General features: G+C 36.6%; 1 long non-coding RNA gene across 2 annotated transcripts in view; it reads right to left on the reverse strand.

Moving 5' to 3' along the window:
• Positions 1 to 11,005, reverse strand: part of LOC140729380 (uncharacterized) — a 40,251-nt gene extending 29,246 nt beyond the window's left edge. Inside the window, exon 1 of one of the 2 annotated variants that reach the window (XR_012099315.1) lies at positions 10,895 to 11,005. This is a non-coding gene — a long non-coding RNA (uncharacterized lncRNA). The remainder of the gene's footprint in view (positions 1 to 10,894) is intronic. The other variant, XR_012099314.1, reaches the window with a different exon arrangement.
• Positions 11,006 to 11,257: the final 252 nt, after the last annotated feature.

The raw sequence follows: 11,257 nt of genomic DNA on the forward strand, positions 1-11,257 counted from the left end.
ACCTTAGCTCTGTCATATTTCCTTTTTTTTAATGCTATGCAGTCTCTGACTTCCTTTGTCAACCACTGAGGCCCCTTTCCCCCCTTTGAATCCTTCCTTCTCTGGGGGATGAACTGATTTTGCACCTTGTGCATTATTCCCAAGAATACCTGCCATTGCTGTTCCACTGTCTTTTCTGCTAGGCTATCCATCCAGTCAACTTTGGCCAGCTCCTCCCTCATGGCTCCATAGTTTCCCCTGTTCATCTGCAACACTGACACCTCGGGGGACGTCACGTGATGACGTAGGATCGAGACGCTGGAACCCAGCCCTCCCGTAAAAAATCAATAAATCAATGTTTAAATGAAGAAAAATTAGCCAATGCTTTCATAAGGTTACTTATAAATTACTCCGGATTGTTTTAAGCTATGCCTCATAAACAGAGGACGAAGAAAAATACTACCGCGAAGACAGCTCAAGTTCGAAAAGAATCAAGGCCTACTTCTACCGAAGAACCGCGGACTCAGGTACAACACATCACTGGCGAAACAGAACAGGAAACTGCCACAACATTGGCCATTTCTAAAGGAGAAGATCAACAAGAATTGCGCAAGCGTAAAGGAGCGAGCATGCGCAAACGAGAGCAACCAGAACTACAAATCCCAACAGCGACTTCAACTGAAAGTGACAGCGATTCTGAGAGAGAATCAGACTCTCTGGATAAATCAGACGAAGATGGAGATGAGAATTCCTCTGAAAATATAAAAAAGACTTTGAGGCAAATAATGCATAAATTAAATGCATTAAAAGTAATTAAAAGTAACCAAAAAGTAATTAAAGAAAAAATAACGAATATGGAGGCTATGTTTGATAAAATGACAAAGAAACAAGAAAAAATGGAAAAGAAAATTACAGATTTGGAAATTAAAATGGAAGACATGGATGGAACAATGAAGGAAATGGAAGTTGATAATAATGCCTGGACATCAGAAAGAAAACAACTCGTGGAAAAAATTGATAAGCTTGAAAATTTTAGTAGACGTAACAATATTAAAATTGTTGGACTTAAAGAAGGTACCGAAGGAGAAGACCCAATAAATTTTTTTCAAAAATGGATCCCTGAAAAATTGGAAATGGGGGAAGAAATTTCAATTGAGATTGAAAGGGTGCACAGAGCTTTAAGACCAAGATCTCAAGATGAGCAAAATCCGCAATCAATTTTGATAAGATGTTTAAGATACCAGGATAAAGAAAAGATTTTGAGGGCGGCTGCCCAAGGTGCCAAAAGAAGAAAGGGTCCATTGATGATAGCAGAGAAACCAGTTCTTTTTTATCCTGATATGTTATAACCTTTTGAAGAGAAAGAAAGAATTTAATTCAGCAAAAAAAGTCTTATGGGAAAAAGGTTATAAATTTTTAATGCGCCACCCAGCAACATTGATAATTTTTTTGGAAGAGGGAAAAAGATTTTTTTCCGATTATCGAGATGCGGAGGTGTTCGCACAAAAACTTCCATTTATTCGCTAATTAAACGTAGAGACTTATAAATGTAATGGTTAAAGACGAAGACAGAGACAGCGAATGGAACTGATGGACATTTAAGGATGATACAAGGGAGAAAAGTAAAATTTTGGAAATGTTAATTGAGAATAATATGTTTTTTTCTTTTCTTATATATATACTTTTTACGTTGCGGGGGGGATGGGGAGCTTTGAATCGGTTACTACGGGATTCACGTGTGTAATCATGGCGATTGCCATGACCCGTACAACAGAGGGGGGTAATGTTGTGTTTTTTTTCTTTCACAACATTAGTAGGGGGGTATTTTGTTTTTTTCCTTATACTCTATCTTTCTTTTATTTTTTTGCCTGGATGATTGGTGGGGACACACATAGCAACATGAAGACTTCTAAAAAGATTTCCCAGGATACCATGAAAGTTGAAAGATTAGGTATTATTATAGATTGGAGTAACATAAATAAAAATAATGACTAATTTATTGAATTTTTTAAGTTTTAATGTTAATGGGCTTAATGGACCAGTAAAAAGAAAAAGAATTTTAACATATATTAAAAAAAATGAAAATAGATATAGCTTTCCTACAAGAAACTCATTTAATGGACATAGAACATCAGAAATTAAAAAGAGACTGGGTTGGAAATGTTATTGCAGCTTCATTTAACTCAAAGGCGAGAGGAGTTGCAATTTTGGTTAATAAAAATTTACCAATTAAAATACAAAATGTATTAATTGACTCGGCAGGAAGATATTTAATTATACATTGTCAAATTTTTTCAGAACTATGGACTCTTATGAATATTTATGCACCAAACGAAAATGATGTAAAATTTATACAGGAGGTCTTTTTGAATTTGGCTAACGCACATGATAAAATATTAATAGGTGGAGATTTTAATTTTTGTCTAGATCCAGTTTTAGATAGATCAATAAAGGCTATTACAAAATCAAAAGTAGTAAAACTAACTCTATCATTGATGAAAGACCTAAATTTGATTGATATATGGAGAAGAATCAATCCAAAAGAAAGATTATTCATTTTATTCAAATAGACATAAAACATACTCAAGGATAGATTTTTTCTTATTATCAACGAATATTCAAGATAGAGTGAAAAATGTGGAATATAAAGCAAGAATATTGTCTGATCACTCTCCTTTAATAATGACAATGATAATGATAGATAAAGAGGAATCAATTTATAGATGGAGATTTAACTCAATTTTACTAAAACGTCAGGATTTTTGAGATTTTATGAAAAAACAGATTCAGTTCTTTTTAGATACAAATTCACATTCAGTTGATGATAAATTTATATTGTGGGAAGCAATGAAGGCATATTTGAGAGGTCAGATAATGTTATACTTCTAAAATTAAGAAGGAATATATGATAGAAATAGATCAATTGGAAAAAGAGATTATAAAATTAGAAAAAGAATCTCAAAGAAATATGACAGAAGAAAAACGAAGACAACTTATCAATAAGAAGTTAAAATATAATACACTCCAGACATATTGAACAGAAAAAGCAATTATGAGAACTAAACAGAGATATTATGAACTAGGTGAAAGATCACATAAGGTCCTTGCATGGCAGTTAAAAACAGATCAGATTTCTAAAACAATAAATGCAATCCGAACAAAAGTGAATAAAGTTACTTATAAGCCTCTAGAAATTAATGAGGCTTTTAAGAACTTTTATTCTGAGTTGTATAAATCAGAATCAAAAAATGATGATGTTAAGATAGAAAGATTTTTAGCACAAATAACTCTTCCAAAATTAGATATGGAAGAACAGAAGGGATTAGGTATGCCTTTTAAAGTGAAGGAGGTTGAAGAAGCTCTAGGATCACTTCAAAGTAATAAATCCCCAGGAGAAGATGGTTTTCTGCCTGAATTTTATAAAAAATTTAAAGATTTATTAATTTCTCCCTTTATGGAGTTAATACATCAAGCGGAAAGAACGCATAGACTTCCAGAATCTTTTTCAACAGCTATTTTAATAGTATTGCCAAAAAAAGATAGAGACCTTTTAAAACCAGCATCATATAGACCTATTTCTTTATTAAATACTGATTACAAAATAATAGCAAAAATCTTATCTAATAGATTATCTAAATGCTTACCAAAATTAGTGCATATGGATCAAACAGGATTTATCAAAAATAGACAATCGGCAGATAATGTAACCCGGTTAATTAGTATAATCCATTTAGCGCAAAAGAGGGAGGAAATGAGTGTGGCAGTTGCTTTAGATGCAGAAAAAGCATTTGATAGATTGGAATGGGATTTTTTATTTAAGGTATTGGAAAAATATGGATTAGGAACATCATTTATAAAATGGATTAAATACTAATCCCAAAGCTAAAGTAGTGACAAATGGTCAAATTTCGACACCATTTCAGTTAACAAGATCAACTAGGCAAGGTTGTCCATTATCCCCTGCTTTGTTTGTGTTGGCAATAGAGCCATTAGCTGAATTAATTAGAATGGACCCAGATATTAAGGGTTTCAGAGTTAATCAGGAAGAATACAAGATTAATTTATTTGCTGATGATGTTCTACTTTATTTAACAGATCCATTACATTCATTATGTAAATTATCTTATAGATTAGAAGAATATGGGAAAATATCAGGTTATAAAGTAAACTGGGATAAAAGTGAAATTTTACCTCTTACTAATGGAGACTATAGTCAATGTCGATTAATAACTCAATTTAGATGGCCGGCAAATGGTATAAAATATTTAGGTATAAGAGTTGACAATGACATAAAAAACTTATACAAATTAAATTATTCACCACTTTTGAAAAAAATTCAGGAAGATCTTGATAAATGGATGGCATTACCAATAACATTAGTAGGTAGAGTAAATACTATAAAAATGAATATATTCCCTAGACTACAATATTTATTTCAATCATTACCAATACAATTACCCCAGAAGTTTTTTCAAGAGATAAACAAATATGTGAGGAAGTTTCTCTGGAAAGGTAAGATGTCAAGAATATCGTTGGAAAAATTGACATGGAAATTTGATCTAGGAGGGTTACAACTTCCAAATTTCAAGAATTATTATAAAGCAAATCAACTTAGATTTATTGCATCTTTTTTTGAGAAAGATAAACCGGCATGGATTAGAATAGAACTAGATAAAATAGGAGAAAACGTACCAGAAGATTTTATATATAAATGGGAATCTAAATGGATACGGGAAAAGAAAGAATCTCCTATATTAAAACATTTGATTGATTTATGGAATAAGATAAATGTTGATGATGAGACAAAAAAATCTTTATTAGCAAAGAGATCTTTAATTCAAAATAGACTTATTCCTTTTACAATGGACAATCAACTTTTATATAACTGGTTTCAAAAAGGGATTAAATACATAGGAGATTGTTTTGAAGGAGGTATATTAATGTCATTCGATCAATTAAAGAATAAATATAAAGTATCAAATAACACTTTATTTTGTTACTTTCAACTAAGGGCTTACATAAGAGAAAAACTAGGTCAAGCAATGTTATTGCCGAAATCTAATGAAATAGAAATTTTAATTCAAAAAGGAAATATTAAAAAATTTATATCTTGTATGTATAATTTGATTCAAAAACAGGCAATTAAATAAGTCCATAAGTCAAGACAAAAATGGGAAAGTGATTTGAATATTAAAATTGAAGAAACAAATTGGTCAAGACTATGTCTTGATAGTATGACAAATACAATAAATGTTCGGTTAAGATTAGTGCAATATAACTTTTTACATCAATTATATATTACACCACAAAAAATAAATTAATTAAATCCAAGTTTATCTGATCAGTGTTTCCGATGTAACCAAGAAACTGGTACATTTTTACATTCTACATGGTCTTGTCCTAAAATTCAACCTTTTTGGACAAATTTAAGACTTTTATTGGAACAAATTACGGGAATACAACTTCCTCATAATCCAATATTACTTTTACTAGGTGATATTGAAGGGATAAAACCGAAACTCAAACTAAATAAATATCAGAAAGAATTCATAAAAATTGCACTGGCTGTAGCCAAAAAGGCTATTGCAATTACTTGGAAATCAGATACATATTTAAGTATAGATTGTTGGAAAAAAGAAATGTATGGCTGTATTCCATTAGAAAAAATTACTTATAATTTAAGAGATAAATATGAAACATTTTTGAAAATTTGGTGCCCTTATTTACAAAAGACAGGATTAAATATATAGGTGCTCTGAAGATGAAATAATTGGTTACTTGGGGAAAGAAATAAATATATATACTAAAGTTATTAAGAACTCCATGGAGCATGTGGAGACCTTCCAACAACCAGGCACTCTTTCTTTCTTTTTTCTTTTTTCTTAATTTTTCTTTTTTTATATAGGGAAGTTAGGGGGGAGGGGTTAAGGGGAGGGGGGAAGGGATATATACTTTTTTTTCCCATACTTGTAATCACTTAAAAATGCAATTAAATAAAATTTTAAAAAAACACTGACACCTCCGAGCTGCCCTTATCCTTTTCAAATTGCAGATAAAAGCTTATCATATTGTGAGCACTACCTCCTAATGGCTCCTTTACTGCGAGATCGCTTATCAAATCCTGTTCATTACATAACACTAAATCCAGAATAGTCTTGTCCCTGGTCAGCTCTCATACAAGTTGTTCCAAGAATGCATCCCGTAGGCACTCTACAAACTCCCTATCCTGTGGTCCAGCACCAACCTGATTCTCCCAGTTCACCTGCATGTTGAAATCCCCGATAACTACTGCGACATTACCTTTGCCACATGCCAATGTTAACTCCCTATTCAACTTGCACCCAATATCCATGCTACTGTTTGGTGGCCTGTAGACAACACCCATTTGGGTCCTTTTGCCCTTACTGTTCCTCAGTTCTATCCACACAGACTCTACTTCTCCTGACCCTATGTCCCCCCTTGCAAAGGACTGAATCTCATTCCTCACCAACAGGGCCACCCCACCCCCTCTGCCCACATTTCTGTCCCTACGATAGCAGGTATACCCTTGTACATTCATTTCCCAGGTCTGATCTCCCTGCAGCCATGTCTCTGTTATCTCAATAACATCATAGTTACCCATTCGCACCTGGGCTTCAAGCTCATCCGCCTTATTCCTGACACTTCGTGCATTCAGATATAGAATTTTTAACCCATTTCTCCTCTCTCTGTTTGAATCGCTGCTTATTGTGCTTAACCCAGCTCCCCGAACTCCCATCGGGCTATACGCCCCTAGAATTTTGTTGTCCTTCCTACATTTACTTATTCTTTCAACACATTTAACTCCATGTTCCGTCAGACCATCCCTCTGTACACGAGTCCTCCTTATCACTTGTCCCGCCCCACCTTCCTCTACTACACGCTTAATATTCCGGAACCGTGTAGTCCCCACCTGTCCTTTATTCTTCCTCTCGCTATCCTCTCTCACATTCTGGATCCCTGTCCCCTGCAAATTTAGTTTAAACCCCTCCCCCCCCCCCCCCAAGAAGCTCTAGCAAACTTAGAGATGTGACATGGTGCTGCAGCTACAGAAAACACTGGAGTATAGTGTGCAGTTCTGGTCCCCATACCTGGAAGAATGTGGCAGAGAACATGCAGAAGAGTTTCAGCAACAGATCACCTGGAATGGAGGGCTGTGCTATAAGGAGTGATTAATAGACTGGGTTTTTTTCAATGGAATGTAGCAAGTTGAAGGGTAACCCTATGGAGGTTTTTAAAATTATGAAAGACGTGGCTATGATAGATAGTCAGAATGTTTTGTCCAGGTCAAAAGAATCTAGAAATAGAGAGCACAGGCTGAAGCTGAAAGGGAGGAAATTTAAAGGAGATTTGAGAGGAATGGTGAATATCTGGAAACAGACATGGAGAAGGTAGCATAAAGGGATACAGGCCTAATGTGAATAAATGGGATGAAGTTGGTATATGGGGTAGGCCGAAAGGATCTGTTTCTGTACAATGATGAACTTTAAGTGATCCTATAAACACAGAAACTGTATTCTCATTGTTATAGAGTGGAGAAAGCAGAGAATTTTAATTAAGAAAACTAGACTTTTAGCACAGATAAGTGCAAAAGAAATTACATTGGACCCCATGGATGTGACACAGCACTACTATAAAGTGTATTTAGAAACTGTTCAGACTTGCTTGCATCACTGCCAAATCACACAGTTCACCAGCAGGAAAATGGGTACAGTTTGACAACCTCCTTGTGCAGTCTACAATTTGCTCAGCTCCTACAGCTGTGGTTCCTACTTCCATGCCGTAGGAGACCGATAAGGAAAGGTTGACCAATGTGTTTCAATTGCTGCATAACCACCAGCTGGATCAAGAGCCCATACACAGTTCTGGTAATTGGTGTGAGTATGGTTGGGATTACTGGTGTGCAGAATGTGTAGTGAAGCAAATATGCCTAGAAAGCCAGTCTTACAATGCTGCTTCCAGCATTATCATTTCTATTACCAAAATATACGATGAAAAGAATTATTTTCCAAACCAAAAGGTGATCCTTTTGCATTACTACTGAAATCCATCAAGGAAAGTGCATTATTTGAATCCCATGCAAATGGAACATGTTGTTTAACACTGCCTGTCCCCTACCTCCCACTCCATGCATTGATAAATCACTTTCAACTAGTACCTATATTCCAAAGGGCTTCAAAAAAACAGCCGTTATACACATTTGATGCAATTTAATTTAAGATATACTGAGGAAAGAACCAGAGGGCTGGAGGAAACATGAATGGGAGAGCTGCAGAAGAGGTGATAGAGACAGAGATTGGTAATCTTTCAAGATTATGTACCTAATATGATAAGTATGGCTTTTGGACTTGAAGGACAAATATCAGATACTCAGACTCCCAAACAAAAGATTTACTAATAACAACACACACAAAATACTGGTAGAACGCAGCAGGCGTGTTGTCGTTTGAATTTCCAGCATCTGCAAATTTCCTCGTATTTATTAATAATTTTTCTTTTGATTTAGTACAGTGCATACACTGATCACAGTGCCGTCACTTGTTCTCCTGTATTTGGTGAAGAAAGACCAACAAATCAGTACATGGCTTAGAGCTGGGGTTCCCAATAGACCCCTACCATTAACCAAAGCATCCATGGACCCCTTGGTTGAGAGACAAATCAATGAGCTGAGAGAGGCAGCAAACTGCTAGAATCTGAAACAACAATTTTCAATCTATGGCCATATCAGATCATGTAATCGTCAATAACAATGCTGGCAATAGCCAGGCTGCCTCTGTGGTGAGAGAAACAAAATCATTAGAATTGAAATGAATGAAGAAAGGCCATGAACTGTTACTCGATTAACAGATGCTGCCTGACTTGTTCAGAGCACTCTGCCTTCCACAGCAGAGTGAATAGAGAGCTTACAGCAGGCAAAAGAAGCAGCACTCAACAATCCATATTCCTCAGAACTTCTTATCCCATAATCACCATAGAACTTTTACAAAACAGAAGACTGCCTGTTGACTGCATTCCAGAGTGTTTGATCAGTATAAGACGTAGGGGTAGCATAGTGGTTAGCACAATGCTTTACAGTACCAGCGACCTGGGTTTATTGCCTGTGTGTAAGGAACTTGTACATTTTCTCCTTGACCACGTGGGTACTTCCCACAGTCCAAAGGGAAACTGGTTGGTCATTGTCAATTGTCCTGTGGTTAGGTGAGGGTTAAATCAGGGGTTGCTAGGCAGTGTGGCTCAGAAAGCCAAAGGCATATTCCACACCGTGTCTCAATAAAATAAATAACAAAGTAGAGAAACAGGCCATGAGCTCCTAACATCGTATCTCTTCATTTTACTTTAATCTCATTTACCTGATTAAGTCTGGAGAGTCAAGTGCATGTTCCCTACTCATTCAAAGACTCTCAATGATTCAGGAACAGCTTCTTCCCCTCTGCCATCAGATTTCTCAATGGTCCATGAACATTACACCTACATCCCTTTAGTTATTTCAGTCATTTATAGCTTTTTAGGTCTTCTAATTGTATTGTAACAAAACAACAAATCTCATGTCATATTTCAGTGTTAATAAATCTGATTCTGAATCTGTCTAGATGATCCTTAATTGTTCGAGAGTACCAAGTGTTTCCACCTCCTCATTCAGCACAACCCCACTTCACACACAAAATGCTGGTGGAACTCAGCAGGTCAGGCAGCATCTATAGGAAGAAGTACAGTTGACGTTTCGGGCCGAGAACCTTCGTCAGGACACTTTGCCAGTCCTGACGAAGGGTCTCGGCCCGAAACGTCGACTGTACTTCTTCCAATAGACGCTGCCTGGCCTGCTGTGTTCCATCAGCATTTTGTGTGCGTTACTTGAATTTCCAGCATCCGCAGATTTCCTCATGTTTGCAACCCCACTTCAAACACTTTAGTCAGCAATCAGCTTCCTCCAGACTTGGGAGAAACAAACTCTGCCTATCAGTTTCTATCACTGAAATCCTGGGAACATCAACGTCAATCTCTTCAGTACCCTCTCTAACACAATCACATCCTTTCTCTAATCGCACCTCCTCCTATTTGGCCTATAGCCCACAGTTCACTGTGTCAGGCACAGTAGGTCAATGGGCTTACAGTGACAGTCCCTCAGAATGGAGATAAACAGCTGCAGTCTGGGCTGAAATTACTTTTTCTCACTTACAGACTCTGACCCCTTGAACATCTTTTGGGTTTGTTCAAACCATTGATGGTGTTGTTCCTGAAACTTTTGATGCTGCACTTGGAAATTGTGCCCATTTACTGAACAAACTAAGTATCATTGATTCATGGACGTACGTGTCGGGCTCAGTGAGCCATGTAGCAAACTCCCATTGCTTAACGGTCCGAGTATCACCAAATGGTGATACCTAGACCCATTTTTCTTCAGTCACTTTTTCTGCAATCTATTTTATTCACATGCTTCACTTTGGCTGATATATTCCTTGTGTTCACGTATCCACACTCATGTTCTCACCGAAGCGGCTCCTCAATCCCTTCCTTCAACCAGACAAGTCAGCCACGCCCACCTCCTCCCTGGAAATTTAAAACATCTGCCTTGGTAATAGCAGCCTCATACCAAATAAACAGGTTATTTGTTTGGCATGAAACAAGTCCCATTTAAAATTCCTTAATAAAGATGATAACTGTACCTCAAAGGTCAGGGCACCCATAGAGTTTTGTTTACAAAGTAGGGGAACATTTTGGAAATTTTGCCACCACGTCAACCAAAGAAAGGAGCGCAGGCGAGTTACTATAGTAACTTTGGCTAGAAACTGCACAAGGCTGGGTTCAGTGCCTGGTCTGGGATCACCTGACTTAATGACCAGCTAAAACTGTCCCTAACTATCCAACATACAACATCGACATCAAGTCCAATGCTCACCGTAAGAAACTGGGAACAGTTTCACATCCAGTCCAGCTCCAAGGGTGCAAAGACCAGGGCCTGTGTTTAGGAAATTATTAACCTTGCTTTGAGAGACTGAAACCATAGCAACAACTATCAGGAGCTGGACTTTCAGGACTGGGCGGGATCAATAGATCTTTTAATTGGCTCTCCAGCTTTGTGCTGATTTGACACACCATTTGATGAAACAATTAAAAGGGCAACGCTACTACTAAATTTAGGGTGTTTTGCACAAGGACTCCCAAGTCCCTTTGCATCTTTTGGATTTTCTCCCTGTTCAGAAAATAGTCTGCAATTATTTCTACTACCAAAGTGCAGACCATGCATCTTCCAACATCGTAT

Source organism: Hemitrygon akajei, chromosome 6 (assembly GCF_048418815.1).
Source record: "Hemitrygon akajei chromosome 6, sHemAka1.3, whole genome shotgun sequence".
In the NCBI taxonomy this organism is placed as follows: domain Eukaryota; kingdom Metazoa; phylum Chordata; class Chondrichthyes; order Myliobatiformes; family Dasyatidae; genus Hemitrygon; species Hemitrygon akajei.